This window comes from Camarhynchus parvulus, chromosome 9 (assembly GCF_901933205.1).
Source record: "Camarhynchus parvulus chromosome 9, STF_HiC, whole genome shotgun sequence".
Taxonomy (NCBI): domain Eukaryota; kingdom Metazoa; phylum Chordata; class Aves; order Passeriformes; family Thraupidae; genus Camarhynchus; species Camarhynchus parvulus.
In genome coordinates this window covers 474,613-489,753 of record NC_044579.1, presented here as the reverse complement: position 1 = coordinate 489,753, position 15,141 = coordinate 474,613, and the positions used below count along the sequence as shown (strand labels likewise).

Genomic DNA, 15,141 nt, shown 5'->3' with positions numbered 1-15,141 from the left:
GCTTGAAATTGCCAAATGGCTGTCTTTTAAATCAAGGAACACAAAATTACTGACTCCTTACAGTATTTTCAAAACACCTCTGCCAAACTCAAAGTTTACCAATAACATATCTCAATATAAAATTTGGAAGAGATACAGCAATTACTCCATGGCACAATTGAGGGATATAATTATAGCACTGTCACAAAATTAAGCTGAAACAATGAGCTAATTAACATCTTGTCACATAACAGTATAGGATTGGATAAAGGAAAATATTCTTTAGTAAACTGCAGCTGAAGATTGTCTCACACTCTGGGCTGCACCCGCTGCTCCGGTAGGACAGCGCTGAAATGGCAGCTGATTCCTTTTACAATGTTGTACTTTTGTATCTTTCAGGAAAAAACGGGAGTGCAAAGGCAGGAGCAGAGAGCAGCCAGCCCTAGGGCAGGACTGCCAGGGTAGTGTAGCCTGGGCTGATTTCACAGCTCCCAGCCCTGCAGCCTGGGACTGGGAGCTGGTAAAACTGCAGGCACATGTTGGTTTTGAGCTACTATGTGCCACACCAGATTAGTAAAAAACTGCCAACACTGCTTCTGTGACGCAGATATTTTGCATGACATACATAGTTTTAGTACTACTACTACTGCTAGTAGTAGTGTTTTAAAGCTTTTTTCTGTACTGTTTTAGCTCTGACAGACTTTCCTGGTGCAACCTCCCACTGACTTCAGTGGCTCCTCCAGCACATCCCCATCAGATATGGTTTTATCTTGAGTCTATTTCACAGTTTCTGGAACTGTTTTAGCAGAACCACCTAACTGTGACATTCCATCTGAATTTAACACACCCAAGTGTACTCGGTTCATGAAAACTTGATAAATAATGAACAAAGAGGTAACATGTACACTACATGCCCCAGCCACATGCAGAAATCAGGTATTGCCCCAAGATTTCCATCCCTAATCAAACTGAGCCAATTCCCACCAGCAGGGCATGGGCACTGACATACAAATCCCACAGCCCAATCCTCTCTTACTTTAGATTACAGTAATGCTATTTTCAAGTCAGAAAGCTACACTGCAAATTCCATAAACCCTCTTACCTTTAAGGAGCAGACAGTTACGGATTAACTGCTCTTGCTGTAATTTTAAAAATATTAAAGTCAAGAAACATGCCTGCTGATTTTTTTTTAATAACCTGGGGTATATATCAATCTGTTACAAAATTTGAGACTTCAGGGACACATGGGATTCGCAGTTTGACAGCATTAGCTGGAGGTGTATCTATGAGCAAGAACAGGCACAGGCCAGGCCCTGTCTCTGGATGAGGACATGGCACACAAGCTGGTATTCTGTTCTTGCAACTTTAAGTCAGGGACACAAAATGGGCAAGGACTACTCTGCCTTCAATCTACTTTTCATCAATTTATTTATTACAAAGCATTTACATATCCATCCCCACCCACCACTGAAGTCACAAATACTGCTTCTGGTAATAAAAACATATTTGCACTGTAATTCCCTTGCCATAACATTCACATACTGTATTTTAGAAATGGGAAGTTCTGTATTATCCTGGCACAGGGGAATTCCTACCATAAAAGAAGTGACATTGCCCAAGGAAGCTTAAAAAGAAGTTGTTTATCTTTAAAAATAACAGTAATCTAGTGATTTAAGTTAAAATTCCAAGAAGTAACAAACTGAATTGAAAAAAACAAAACCTGCTTTATTAAAGTCAGTTTCATTTTCTTGTTCTAATACTAATTTTAAACATGTTTCTATACAAAGGCTTTTGAGAGGCCAATCAGCTATGCACCCTTCCAAAAACTACAAGCTATTTATTAATCCGACTCTTGCACATTTTGTTTGATTAACTGCAAATGTACACAAGCCAAGCAAGGCAGGAGAGCGCCAGGGTGACCACGGCAGCGGGGTCAGCCCAGGAGCAGCCCCCCAGCCCTGGCACCTCCCCGGGCAGCACAGGGTGCATGAACTGACCACTGCACCTGTAAAACCCTCCCTGCTCTGCACCCTGCAGCTGTGACTCAGGCTCACTAGGAACACAGCATTACCGACTGTAATTTTGCTCACGCCTGTCTCGGTGGCAGCGGCTGCAGGGTGCTGTCCTCAAGAACAGCCACATGGCAAACCCCAGGATGAGTCCCACAGCCCAGATTCAGAGCCAGGAGGCACATGCAGCAGCAGCAAAGAGGCAGAAACTGTCCCATAGGGACAGGTGATTTCCAGCTGCATGCGCGTGTATGAATTTATACAAAACTTGATGATTAGCATCATCCATAAGAAGAATCCCTACAGAAAAAAAAAAAAGCCACATCCATGACTCAGCAAGGGAAGGAACCGCTTCCCTCTGACACCAAATTCAGCTGATGCTGATGGTTTCAGCAGAAGTGACCCAGAGGAACTCTCACTGGTGAGAGGCGCAGCATTCACCAACCCTGGCTTCCCACGGGTCTGATGCCTGAACATCTCCAGCACCGCAAGGGAAAACAGACCAGCACCTCACTCAGGGCTGCTCAGGTCCCACTTCCCTTCCTCATGCAGCTGCCATGTGGCCCTGGTGCAAAGGCTGGCTTTTCGTCCCCCAGAGACAGCTGGATAAAGCAGTGGGGAAAAGGAGTCCTGAGGGACCACTGCAGACAGCACCTGATGGATCAGGACATACACCTGGTCACTACTAACATTATTAATTTATTAATAGTACCACTTCCTCCGGACAATAAGCTCCTCCCCTTGGCCTCACTAACTCATGGCTGGGCCATTCCTCCTACCTTTGCCCACATCAAAAACTCCAGATTTCAAAGTTCTTGCCCATTCACATGACAGCCACTGTTAGGACAATAATTTCGAGTCAGGTGTCTGGATGCAGCAACCACATCCCTGCACACATCAAATTAACTAGCAAGATTAAATCTGAACCTAATTACCAGGAATAGAACAGGCCATTCATGTCACGTGCTCCACGCTGGTGTGTGGTCCTGCTCCTGGTGACAATGCCAGCAGCTCTCCTGGCCCTGAGGACACCTGGAGCACAGTGGGGCACGATTCCATGGGGGACACCTTGCTGCTCTCTGCCTAACAGGCACACTCCCAGGCAGGCCCATCATGGATTGCTTCATCTTGCATCTCACTTGAGGGCAACCGAAAAGGGACGTGAGTGCAGCTCATGAGGAACTCGTTACACCGAGCTCTGCTTGCAGCAGCCCTTAGAACTGGTCACTTCAGCTCAGCCATGGCGAGCTATGGCAATGCGGGGATCCCCAGGAACCAGAAAATTACCTGGGAATGAGGGACAGCAGAGCAATTCAGTTTGGACTGAAGGACTGCTGCCCAAGTGCCTCTGCAGCATGGCCAAGCAGTGCCAGGCATGGCACACCCGATGAAGGACCAGGAGTCCCACAGCCCTGAAACCACGCCAGCATCACAGTGGCAGCACTGCCACACTGGGACACCTGGAGCAGGAGGCACTGCCAGCTCAGTGCGATGACGACACTGCCCGACTCGGTCACCAACATGAATCACGGCAAGGACAGTCCTGAAAACACTCCAGCATCTGCTGCGAGACAGGAGACACAGCCAACTGCATTTGCATTCACAGCTGTCTGTTTCTCAGGGAATCTCAGATCCAAAATAAAGCACTTTCGGCCCTTTGATTCATTCTGGCCTTACATTTAATTTATGTTTATAATCACATCCTTCCAGGATGAGACAAACTTGTATGACTTCTCAGAAAACACAGTGAATCTATATAATTTATTTAATTAGTTACATAAGAATCTAAACCACAGAGAATGGGATTTTTAATTCTCTCTGCCCTGTCACCATCTGAGGTATCAGAGATGACTGTTATACGCCAAATATCAAATGATTTTTCCATACACAGCAAAACTAAACCAGTTTAGGAGATGCTTTCCTTGACTTAATAGAAATCCTTACAAATACAATGCTCAGCAGCACAGACACACTTACTGGTGTGATCAGTTTTGGATGGTGACCAATCTCACGCAAACTAAACAAATACACACGTCTTCGGATATCAAGCAAAAGCTCCAAATTAGTCACTGGTATTAAAAAGAAGTAATAAAAACTGCATTACTTTTATTTTAGGAAATAAGTGGAAAATATCTTTGAGACTTTTTTTAATCAGTATTTGCTTTAGTATACTGTTACGCTTGTTCATTTTGAATTATGAGACGTACACAGCTAACAATAACCATGAGAAACACGGCTCTAAGAGCCCCTGTTCAGAACAGCCTCTCTGCACACAACCCTGGCCAGCAGAGCTTCCACCACACAGGGGACAAGTCACAAAGGGGCTCCTGAGCTGGGCTGGTCCCTGCGCGCCACAGCAGTGCCACTGTCCCTTAGGACTTCTCACACGGGATACTCTACCCTCGGCCTGGGTTCTCCTCCATGTGTCCCTTTTCCATTAACACAGCAAGCTACCCAAGTTAAACCCAATGAAGGCATTTTGGAAAAACCTCAAAAGATCACTGTTTTCCTTGGATTTTCCTTCCTACCTCTAAAAGCCATTTTAAAACACCAAGAATGAAAGTTTAAATTTCTACTCTTACACAAAAAACAAAAATGGGGATATTGGAAAACAGAAATATTTGGAAAACAGCTTCTGAAATAACTTAAGAAAACTTAGCTTTTATAAAAATGGTGATTAAAGGCAGAAGTTGTAGAATGCTCAGAAGTTGTAGAAAACAAACCAAATCCAAAGAAATAATTTTGTCAGTCATGCAGAAAAATTAGTGAAAGAAGTTCAAATGTTTATATTTCTGTTCCACCATTAGCTGTATTTAATTATAAGAATTGAACAGAGCTGTGTCTACTTTTCACAACTAAAATCACATCATTAAAGATTTATTTATGGAACATATTTGCACATAAATACAGGAGCTCAATAAAATGTTGATAAGCAGCAAACAAGACATCTGCCCAGGGACTTCCTCCCCAAGCAGCCTGCAAAGCTCCAGCACCACAGCAAGCACCCGCACTCCCAAAACAGCATTTTTAACTGCTACGCATCAAAAAGCTGAAAAATACATAATTACATTATCAGGATCACGGACTCACTACCTTTGGTTTTTCACTGCTTGAAAGAAGGCTCAAAGTCCACTGAAGTTGTGCCTACGTTTGGAGCATGGAAGGATTCATGACCCAGGTAAAGAGTACCAGACTTCACTGAAAACCAGAGGTGGGCACATGAAGTCAAGAATGCTGCCCAGGCACTAATAAACTCTTCCAGACACTAGAATCAACATTTTTGTTCGGATTTTATTCCAAGCTTTGGAGAGCCACTGAAGAAAAAAGGGCGAGTTTATTTCTGCCCAGAAAGCCCCGCCGCGTTTATCAGGAGCTTCCTTCCATGGGAGCCAGAGGCACAGGCGGCGAGCGCGGCCCTGGGCAGCGGGGAGGAAGAGGAAGGGCAGGTGGCCCTGGCAGCCGCCGACACCTCCTTTATATGGCCAGTCCAGGCCCGCTGCTGTGCCTTCAGCTTGGCGTCCTGCTCGGAAAGCCTGGCCCAGCCCGGCCGCTCCTCCGCGCTGCCCGGGGCGCAAAGGCTCCACACCCCGGGTGCGCGTGGCACGGCAAACTCGGCGGGCTCCCACAGCAGTGCACTCACATCTGAAGGCAAAGCTTATCTCCTCGAGCGCCGGGTACCGTCACTGCAGTGCAGATAGCGCCACTGCAGCGCCACGGCTCCAGCAGCCTCGGGAGCACATGCCGGGGGCTCCGGCCGCCCGCAGCCCATCCCCGCCGGGCCCGGGCAGCCCGGCTCGCACAGCGCACGCACGGCAGCGCCCACGGCCCTGCGGGGCCCAGCCGGGCACTTCTGACTGCTCTCCCTTTTTTAGAAGGCAAAAATTCCAATTAACTTCTCTGGGAGCAGGATTGGGCCGGGAGCCCAAAAATGCTCCGGGTTCCCGAGTCCTTACTCACTGCTCGCAGTTGGACTCGCTGGCGCGGGAGACAGCAAGGCAGCAGGAATGCGCGGAGCTGCTGCGGGAGGGCTGGGAGCCCGCGCCCAGCCCTGCTCCTGCAGCCTGTGCCCAAGGCCCGCCAGGGCTGTACGTGCTGCAGTAAATACCAGCCATGTACGGTACAAACGCTGCCCTCGGCCTCCCGGGCCGTCCGGAGCGGGAATGCAGATGCCAGCAGCCGCCTCCTGTGCAGGCTCTGCAGGCAGACCTGAACCCACAGCCACCCCAGGCAGGACACGCTATTTATAATGGTTTCAACATTTCACTTTTCTCTGCAAATAATACCTGCTCCAAGTTCAAGTCCAAGGCATATTTTGCCTTGCCAGATGATCTGCGACCGTCTCATGACTTATTACATTGTTATCGCTGCTAAGCTGAGCAAACAGGGCTGCTAAGTCTATTAATCTTCTGAAACACGAAGTCTGAAACTGCAGAAACAAAACATCTCACTACAAGATACATAAAATGTGCTATAGAGAGATAAGGGGAGAATTCAGTGCACGCTCTGTTAAGTTTTTTCAGTGCCACTGCAAGCAAGACTGACGCACTTTTGCAAGAGCCGACTCTGGATGTAACACCAACAAGTTACATAAGGGAAAAGAAATTCCTCTTACAAGAGCAGCCTGCCCCAGGGCGGACAGCGAGGTACACTTCCCACAGGAAAACCTGGGCACTCAGCAGGCGCTGGGACTGCCACCTGTACATTCTCAAGAAGGACTGATAAAAGGAGCCCAGCCCAGCCAGGCCAACCACGGCGGGCTGTGCAGGAGCTCTGAAATACATCCAGTCCTTTGGTGTTTAGAGCAACCTATCTAGTACTTATTGCTTTTTCTTCTGTGGAAATCCACTCCATTCAGCTATTCATATACACCTTGCATAATTATGTACCAAAATATCTTTCTGAGAAAACAAGTATTTGGCTATTTGCCCAAAGCAAAGGGAGCACACAGGAGTCATACATTTTATAACAGTGCTCAGATCAGGGCAGCTCCAGGAGGTAGCGGGGCTTTGGAAGGACACACAGAGCCAAGCCGAGCTGGCCCATTCCCCAGGCTGGGCTAATGCTCATCACGCACTTGCCTTATGGGAATTATAATCTGGCTACACAAAACTCAGGCCCAGCTGCATTTTCCTCAGGCCTGGCTGCCTCAGTTTCCCTGTACAACCTGTACATTCAAACCAAAATGAACTCAAGCTGCAGGATTTTGCAACCTTTTGACAGAAGGGCTGTCACCTTACACACCACTGCTGCTCTTACTAATTTGCACCAACAGCAATTTTACCTCCAAAATTTCAAGCTTAATCAAGTTGAATTGTGAGAACTCAAGTCAGATTTTACTGATGACAGATTATACCTCTCACAAACTTTTTTTTCCTTCCCAGCTACTTTGAATAAAGATATTCTGGATAAAAATATTCTTCTATAACAATTACATGCCCATAATCTGAAACATGGACTGTTTCACAGGGTAGAAGTTGACACAAAGTGGACATTTAAAAAATTTAGTTGATCCCTTAGGAAAAGCAATTCTTCTGATAGATAGTGGGACTTCACCCTGAGGTCAGCACACATCAAACCCAGCGCCCAAACTGCCCAATGGGCATAGGAAACCTCATATCTGCCAGCCTGCCCCAGCTCAGGGTGCTGCTGTCACTCTCCTACTGCTGCTGCCTCTGAAACTACTGAGCAGACTTCAGAGCATCCTCAGAACAGCAGAACTTACTGCTGGTTTTGAATGCACAGATCAGGGCAAAGCAACATTTGTCTCTGGCTTTTTACTCTGAGCAAGGTACTGACCAGGCCACTGCCCCTGCACAGACTGCTGAAGGGAGAGTGGGCTCCAGCATCCTCACAGGAGCCACACAAAGCCTTCACCTCACAACTCCGTACATTACCTGTATTTGCTCATCTGAGGATGTACTGAAGTTTCATCACAACCACAACACAGTTTTAATAGTCCCTTCTCTTTCCTTGTTAATTGCTGGGAACTCTCTTTGACACTAATGGAATTGCAATTGCACATATTCACAGCAGAGCAGGCTCCAAATGTCACTGAGGACAGCACTCAAACATATTTTCATGTTTATTCTTTTGGTAAATAACTATGGGGTAGGAGGAAAGAAACATTGTTTACTTTGCTGCATAACTTGGGAAACTAAGTTTACAGTATATAATTGTTAATAAAATTAAATTTAAAAATAATAATCATAGACAACTGCTCTAATCCTTAAAGCACACAAACAGTGGAGACCACAAGTCATGCAAGGGAAAGGAAAGCCCCTGTGTGGGGCTGGGCACAGCAGGGCACACTGAAGTGAAGGAATTCCCAGGGAAGCAATTGAACTCTTGCCAGATCCTCCCTCTCCCTTCCCTCCAGACAGGAGTAGTAGCAGGAATTTGCTGATAAACTCATAGTTGCAAAAATCATCCTTGGCATGAACATAAATCATAAGGAATGGGAACAGAATTTTTCCTGCAGTTATACCTTAAGGAGCTGGCCTTAGCTAACACGCTGTTTACAGCATTCCCATCGAAAATATGCCTAAGGAAAACACCCATTAAGCCTTTGAAAGTAACGGAGTTACCACAAGGCCTTTCACAACCCAACACACATGACTTCCTCAGTGTCACAAAATGATGTCTGCAGATTATCCACCAGCTCCTGAGCAGGAATCATCCACTATTTAAGAATCAAGAGGTGCTGAGGCTCATCCCCCTAATTACAGACATCCCTTTGTCACTACCACCTCCCCACTGATGCTGAAGCAGCAGACTAAAACAAGTACTTGAAGGAAATAAAAACAGGGAGGGAAGCCTATGGTTTAATCTGAGCTGACCAGCAGATCTTCATCTACACCACACATGTAAGAACCTTCCTGTGGCCACAGAAACCCCCCTGGACAGCGAGGTGAAACCATGCGGCTTTGACAGCCCGTCTGCTCCGGGCAGCCAGACCCTGGCCCTGCAGGGCAGCACCCTCCCGCGGCCAGGGCGGGCTCCAGTGTTTGCTAGCGCCCATCTCCATCTCCTGGACATCACCTTTAGACTGCAGGCTTCCAGCACAGGCAGCTCCAAGCACAGTCAGAGCAGCACCTGGGGCAGGGATGGAGCAGGACATGGCTGGGACATCGCACCAAGGCCACGGAATGGGGCATTCACCTGCCCTCCCCAGACCCCTCAGAGGACAGACTGCAGGAGTGCATTACAGATCCTCCTGCCCAGGGGGAACCAGGCTGGAGGCAGCTGTGGGATACATCCCAACTGGCTACTGCCCACGCCTGCTTTCAGCCCAGAGCAGAGACGCCCAGCACCTCTGCTTCCTGCAGTGGCACATCCCAACCTTCCACATTCAGCAGTCCTGCCACCACTGCAGGGAGCACAGGGTTACCAAGCCTTTCATTTCCTCTTTTATCTACTTTGAATTATCATAATACTGCTCTATGCCAGTGGGCCTGCCCAGGGTCAGTGTCACATGCAGCCAGCCCGAGGGAAGCCGGCAACCTCTCCTCAGCTCTCACCCCAAACTTCCCCTGCAGCAACAAGTGCCATCGGTTAATTATTCATTATGCAAAGCATTTCCTTGTCACTTTGGAATATGTTGTCGTTTCATTAGAACCCCTTCTCCGTAGTGCCAAAAAAAAACCAACCCAGTTAAGTTATGCACCATTACTATTCATTACTTCCATCCCTCTTTCCCGTTACATCCCTTCCCTGAACCGGCTCTCCTGCACTTCATTATCTCTGTCACCCCTGTCCTGCTTCTCCCTTTCTCTGGGGCATATATTCCCCACCTCAAAAAAATCACCAAAAGAAATTATTTCTTTCCAAAACAGACAATCACATATTTTCCCAAGACAACCATTTTACACAAACATCCCTGCATTTTCCTCTTCCACTATACCAGCGTCTTAACAAACTGACTTGTTTGCACCTGCAAACCAAAGTTCGGAATTCAAGAACTTTCTCCAAAAATGAAACAAAAAGCTCTCTTTCCGTCACGCTACCGCGGCAGCTGCCGGGGCCAGGCCGTGCGGTGAGTGCGCACGGGGCGCTGCCGCCCGCCCCGCCGTGCGCTGCTCCCGCACTGCCGGCCTCAGACACCGCACCGCAGTACCGGCCCCGCCGGCACCCACCGCCCGCCGGGGTAGCCCCGACCCACGGCCGAGCCCCGGCCCGGCGCTGCGGAGCCGCGGTTCGCCCCGCGGCCGGGCGGCTCCGGGCGGGGGACCCGCGTGGGGAGCCCCGCACCGGGCGCTGCCGCAGGACGCGCGGGCAGCGGGGCCGCGCCCCGGCCCCTGGCGGAGGACGGTCGCTGTCCCCGGCCCGCCGAGCGCAGCGACGCTCCCCCCTGCTCCCCGCGGAGCCCCCTTCCCGCGGAGCCGCCCCGCAGGGCCGCCGCCCGCCTCCCCCGCCGCGGGCCCGGCCTCGCCGCCGCACTCACCCGGGCCTGCCGGCGGGGCCCTGCCGGCGCGGCCCGCCCGGCTCAGCGGCTCATGCTGACGGTGCCGCCGGCGCGGCGGGCGGAGGCAGCGGCGGCCCGGGCTCCCCGCGCCAGCCCCGGGCCCGCTTCCGCCGCCGCCCCCCGCCCCGCCCGGAAGCGCCACCCGGCCCCGGCCCCGCCGGCAGCCCCGGGCCCGGGGGGCCCGGCCCGGCCCCGGCCCGGCCGCGCTCACCTAATCCCGGTGCGGCCTCCGCGCTCCGGGCGCCGCGGGAGCGAGGGGAAGGCGCGGAGCGGGGCGGCGGCGCGGCGGGCTGCCCTCCCCGGGGCCGCCCTCCCTCATCCTCCCCGCGGCGGAGCGGCCGGCGCCTCATGAGTCACCGAGCCCGGGCCCGCACACGTGCCCGGCCCCGCCGCCTCCGGCCGGGGGAGGCACGACAGGGGCGGCCTGGGGGCGGGCGGCGCTGCCCGGGCCCGGCCGTGTCCGCAGAGCGCCCAGCGCGATGGCTGCAGACCCCCCCAGCGCCGTTCCTGAGGACACGATCCTCTAAGGAATTGCTTCCCAAGGCAGGCAGAGGGACCCTGCTTTCCTCCCGGCTCCCGCTCCTCCTTCATCTCAGCGAGAGCAGCCGCGGCAGAGCGGCGGTTCTGCCGGCTGCTGCGGGGGCTGGCGGGGCTCGCCCGGCACCCACCATCAGCAGCTCAGCGCTCCCCGGCCCTCCGCAGCAGCAGCCCACCGCCCCGCCAACAGGTCCGCTCTGCCCTGGCACAGGGCACGTGTCGGTGCTGCCGTGTGGGTGACACCGGCTGCAGAGTGCGGAACAGGACACGCAATAGTCTAGATTAGCCAGAGGTGTATCAATGTGTCCCCTGCCAGGACACGCACACAGGGCCAGGTGCAAAGGGCTCGTCAAACCCGTGAGGTGCTAAGCACAGTTTAGGGAAAACAAACAAACTGAAAAGAGACAAGGAAAGAGACGAGGAAAGAGATAAAGAGCTTCTCTCCAGTGTCACATAGTGTTAAACATCGTTAAACATCTTTTAACACAGACACATAAGCAGAGAGTTATGTTTTGTGAGATGAAGTAATGCCAAATAATTCCTTACTTGACTTTGGGAGACAGATTTTGTTACCTGGTCTCAAGATCTAACTCCAGCTGCTTTCTTCATCAGGCTTTTTGTTCTGTTTGACAGCCTGGAGGGGATATAATTAACTTTGCTTTTCTTGTGCTCTAATCACCCCTGCAACGGAGCAGGCAGCACTTTGGAAACAGAATGGTTTCAGTGAGCATTCCTCCTCAGAGCTGCCCAGCCTGCGGAGCATCCAGGTGTGCCACATGCCTGACGGCCCTGGCTGCAGGAGCTTTCTGATACCTGCTGGTTAGCTCTGACGGCTTTTTGCTAGAAACAGGAGACTGGAAGGACAAAGAAGCATTCCATTTTCTCTCAGAAAAATGTTGTGTTCTTACACTTGCATTTGAATGAAGTTTAATCCAGATCAGAACAAAATCCATGACAACTGGTATGCCATGGTATTTAACATTTACCTGCCTCAGTGTGGGGCAGTGCAGATGTCCCTGCCTGCACAGCCCGATGGGCCCTGGGAGGGAACATTGCACTGGGCCATTTGTGCTCTTCCTGTTCCGTTCGAGCACAAAGAGCTCCCTGGGCCATTTCCTCCCTGAGAACCGACATCACCGCGCTGGGCGTTTTCAAAGCACTTGTTCTGGTCACAAAGTTTCTGTACAAACTCCTCCCTGCCCAAATTCCTCGTAAATAATGGTGTGGGACAGTGTCTTGGTGCTGGGAGACTGGAGCTGTGTCCTGGGCACAGTGATGGCATTTCTCACTGTATCCTGAAAAGCGAATGCATTCCATTCACATCGGTTTATGCAGGTTACAGGGGATCAAACCCTAGGGCGTGGATGTCAGGCACAAGCTCTGTCATAACACAATGTCCAGGCAGGGCAGGGTAAAGAGAAAACCGAGAGGAAATTTCAGATCCGGGGGTCTCCCAAGTCATCATCCAATACCAACAACAATTGCCGCCTGTGATTCCAACAGACTAATTGTCTTACAGCAAAGATAAAGAAATATGTCATTGTACACTCAGCGTGGCGTGCCGTTCAGCCCAGAGGACAAAGAGAAACACTGTGTGCTAAGGAAGTTTTTTGAGGGCTACGTAGTGTTTTAGAGTCCCTTTTTGCTACCACAAGTGGAGCAAGAAAGAGGAGCTCTCCCAGCTGAGTGAGTGCAGCCCTGGTGCTGTTGAAGTGAGAGGCTGGCCTGTGAAATTGGTGCCAAGGTGCCTGCCCTTCCCTCTGAGCCTGGCAGGCAGCAGGACCAGCGGTCACCTGGACGTGGCACTGGGACAGTGTGTCCCAGAGCCTGACACGAGGGTGCCTGTGGGCATCCTCTTCACAGCTGCACCTCGAGCAGAACAAAATCACTTCCTCACTGCAGGGCTCCCAGCCGTCAGGAGCACGGGGGGCTCCGTACCCAGCCTCACACACAGACAGAAACCACCTGAGCTCCAAGTGTGTCCCGTGTCTTCATTTTATCTCACCAAATAGCCGCCATACAGCAGCCACTAAATTACCTACACTCTGATCTTCCTTCCCTCCTTGAGCCTTTATTAAAGGCAGACACATGAGTTGCTTCAAACCCAGCCTGAACACGACTGCAACCCTGGAGAAGCCGTTTGCTTCCTGATGCCCTTATTTGTGCAACACTGGTGAGGCTCAAGTTCCCCAAAAAGGTCTGACACAAGCTCCAGTGCTGCTGCCACAGAAGGCCCTGCTGCCTCCCTGCTCTTCCGGAGCCCGCTCCCGCTGCTGTGCACGGCGCACGCTTCCCGCCAGGCCAGAGCACATTCGTTTCTCTTTTCATGAGCTCATCTGCATCTGCCTTTCTGTAAATATAGCACACAAGTTTATGACTTGGCCCTTACACTGTTTTGTCCTTTTGTTTTAAAGCCTCCTGCAACTACTGTGTGATGTTATTTTTGTTGAAAGCAATAAGATTCTTATAATCTCTCCTGGTCTACAAGCACACAAATGAGAAAAATCCACAGTGCAATTCCCAGCAAATAATTGTGATACACATTATAGTTTTTGCACTTTCTACAAAGGCAATTTCTTTCCTTCCACGCAGCTCATGCTGGAGCCCCTCCAGCAGCACCCGTTCGCTCCCCCAGCCCCACGGGAGCAGTGTGGGTGCTCAGCCCCATGGCTGCTGCGTGCAATCCAACGTGGCGTTTAGTCACGGAAAACTGGCGGGAGGTTTGCCAGCAGCAGCGGATTTCACGGTAGGAACCTGACAGTCGCTCTCAGAGGATTAGTGTCATTTCAGCCTCCCATGTGCTTAACCAACAGCCCCCCCAGAGTGCCAGAGCAGGGCTGAGGAGCTCCAGGGATGGACACCCACACCCATCCTGCCTCATCCAGGGCTGGCAGGACCCCATGGAGGGCCAGCACTCGGCCCTGCTGGGAAATGCACCCAAAGTGGAGCACAGCCATGGCGGGGTGCCTCACCAGCCCTGTGTCCCCTCTACCCCCAGAACAGAACAGATGTTAAACCAGCTCACAGGGCTCCTGTCAGCATGTGAGAACCTCTCTCAACTTTTCCAGCGCAGTAAGCACCGCAGGTGATGAATGGATAAAACTGTAGTAAAAGCAGAAGAAAGAGAAGATGCACATGCCAGCGCCATGGCAGTGGCTCCCGCGCCATGCTTGCTCCACGTGTCCCTGGGAGCAGGCTGCTGCTCACTCAGGGCGCAGCTCCTCCACACCACAGGGGTCCCAGCGGACCCCCAGCACATGCCATGGAGGGTCTACGGTGGGTCTGACTGCAACTTTTAATGCTCTTCAGAACCACAGAGTTTTGTTACTCATGTCTTGCATAAAAGCATTTAGTGTTCATTTCTCTAATAAATTATTCAAAGCTTCACTAACTCAAGATAGCGAAGCGCATATGCAAAAGCAGCGCAATGAAAGACGACAACGAAACCATCCAGCTTCGTGAACAACTCACCGTCCGTCCCCGACAGCCGCAGTGTCCTGCTGTGCTGGGCGGGCTGGCGGCTCGGTCCCACCTGGGCTGCTGCTGGGGCACAGCAGCGCTGCTGGCACTGCCACCGCCCCGGGGCCGCGGGGCCAATGACAGCCAGCAGCTCTCCGCGATGATAGCCTGGCCTGGGGAAGCGGTGACAGGCCGGAGAATGACACTTACCCAATCTAGGGGGCCAAGGAGTGAAGTGAGCCCTTCTTGCAGCGGTAGCCACGGCCACGGGCTGGGCTTTGCACATGTATTTTCTTAAGGAAGCGAAAGTTACTTTCTGCTAGTAGAGAAGGCCACGGCAGAGGAAGTGCTTTGCATGGCGCTGCAGCCCAGCTCGCTGACGGAGCTCACTCACATCGGGGACACGGACACGCGGCTGGAGTCTCCCTGTGCCCCGTTAATCTGCCCGCTGGCAGCTGCTGCGGGAAGCAGGCTTGGGCCGCTGACACGGGCCACGGCCGCGCTCCCTGGAAATGGGGCAATGGCTGGGGCGGTGCCCGGGGCTCCTTCCTGCTGCGAGCCGCAGATAACGGCTGCCTGCCCTCGCCAGCCAGGGGCTTCCAGGCCCATTTTTGCTCGTTCTGCTGGCGTTACCACCAGCTCCAGGCTACCAAAGCCAGCCGCCCTTCCACCCAAAGCCCTGCTGCACTCAGGGCC

General features: G+C 51.7%; 1 protein-coding gene across 9 annotated transcripts in view; it reads right to left on the bottom strand.

The window, feature by feature from the left end:
* Nucleotides 1–14,868, bottom strand: part of MBNL1 (muscleblind like splicing regulator 1) — a 65,747-nt gene extending 50,879 nt beyond the window's left edge. For 6 of the 9 annotated variants that reach the window (XM_030954189.1, XM_030954192.1, XM_030954196.1 and 3 more), the window contains exon 1: nucleotides 10,429–10,527. The gene's annotated coding sequence lies outside the window, so the exon portion shown is untranslated. Of the gene's footprint in view, nucleotides 1–10,428; nucleotides 10,528–10,660; nucleotides 10,765–14,655 lie in introns of those variants that run through there. The other 3 variants (XM_030954191.1, XM_030954198.1, XM_030954190.1) reach the window with 2 other exon arrangements.
* Nucleotides 14,869–15,141: the final 273 nt, after the last annotated feature.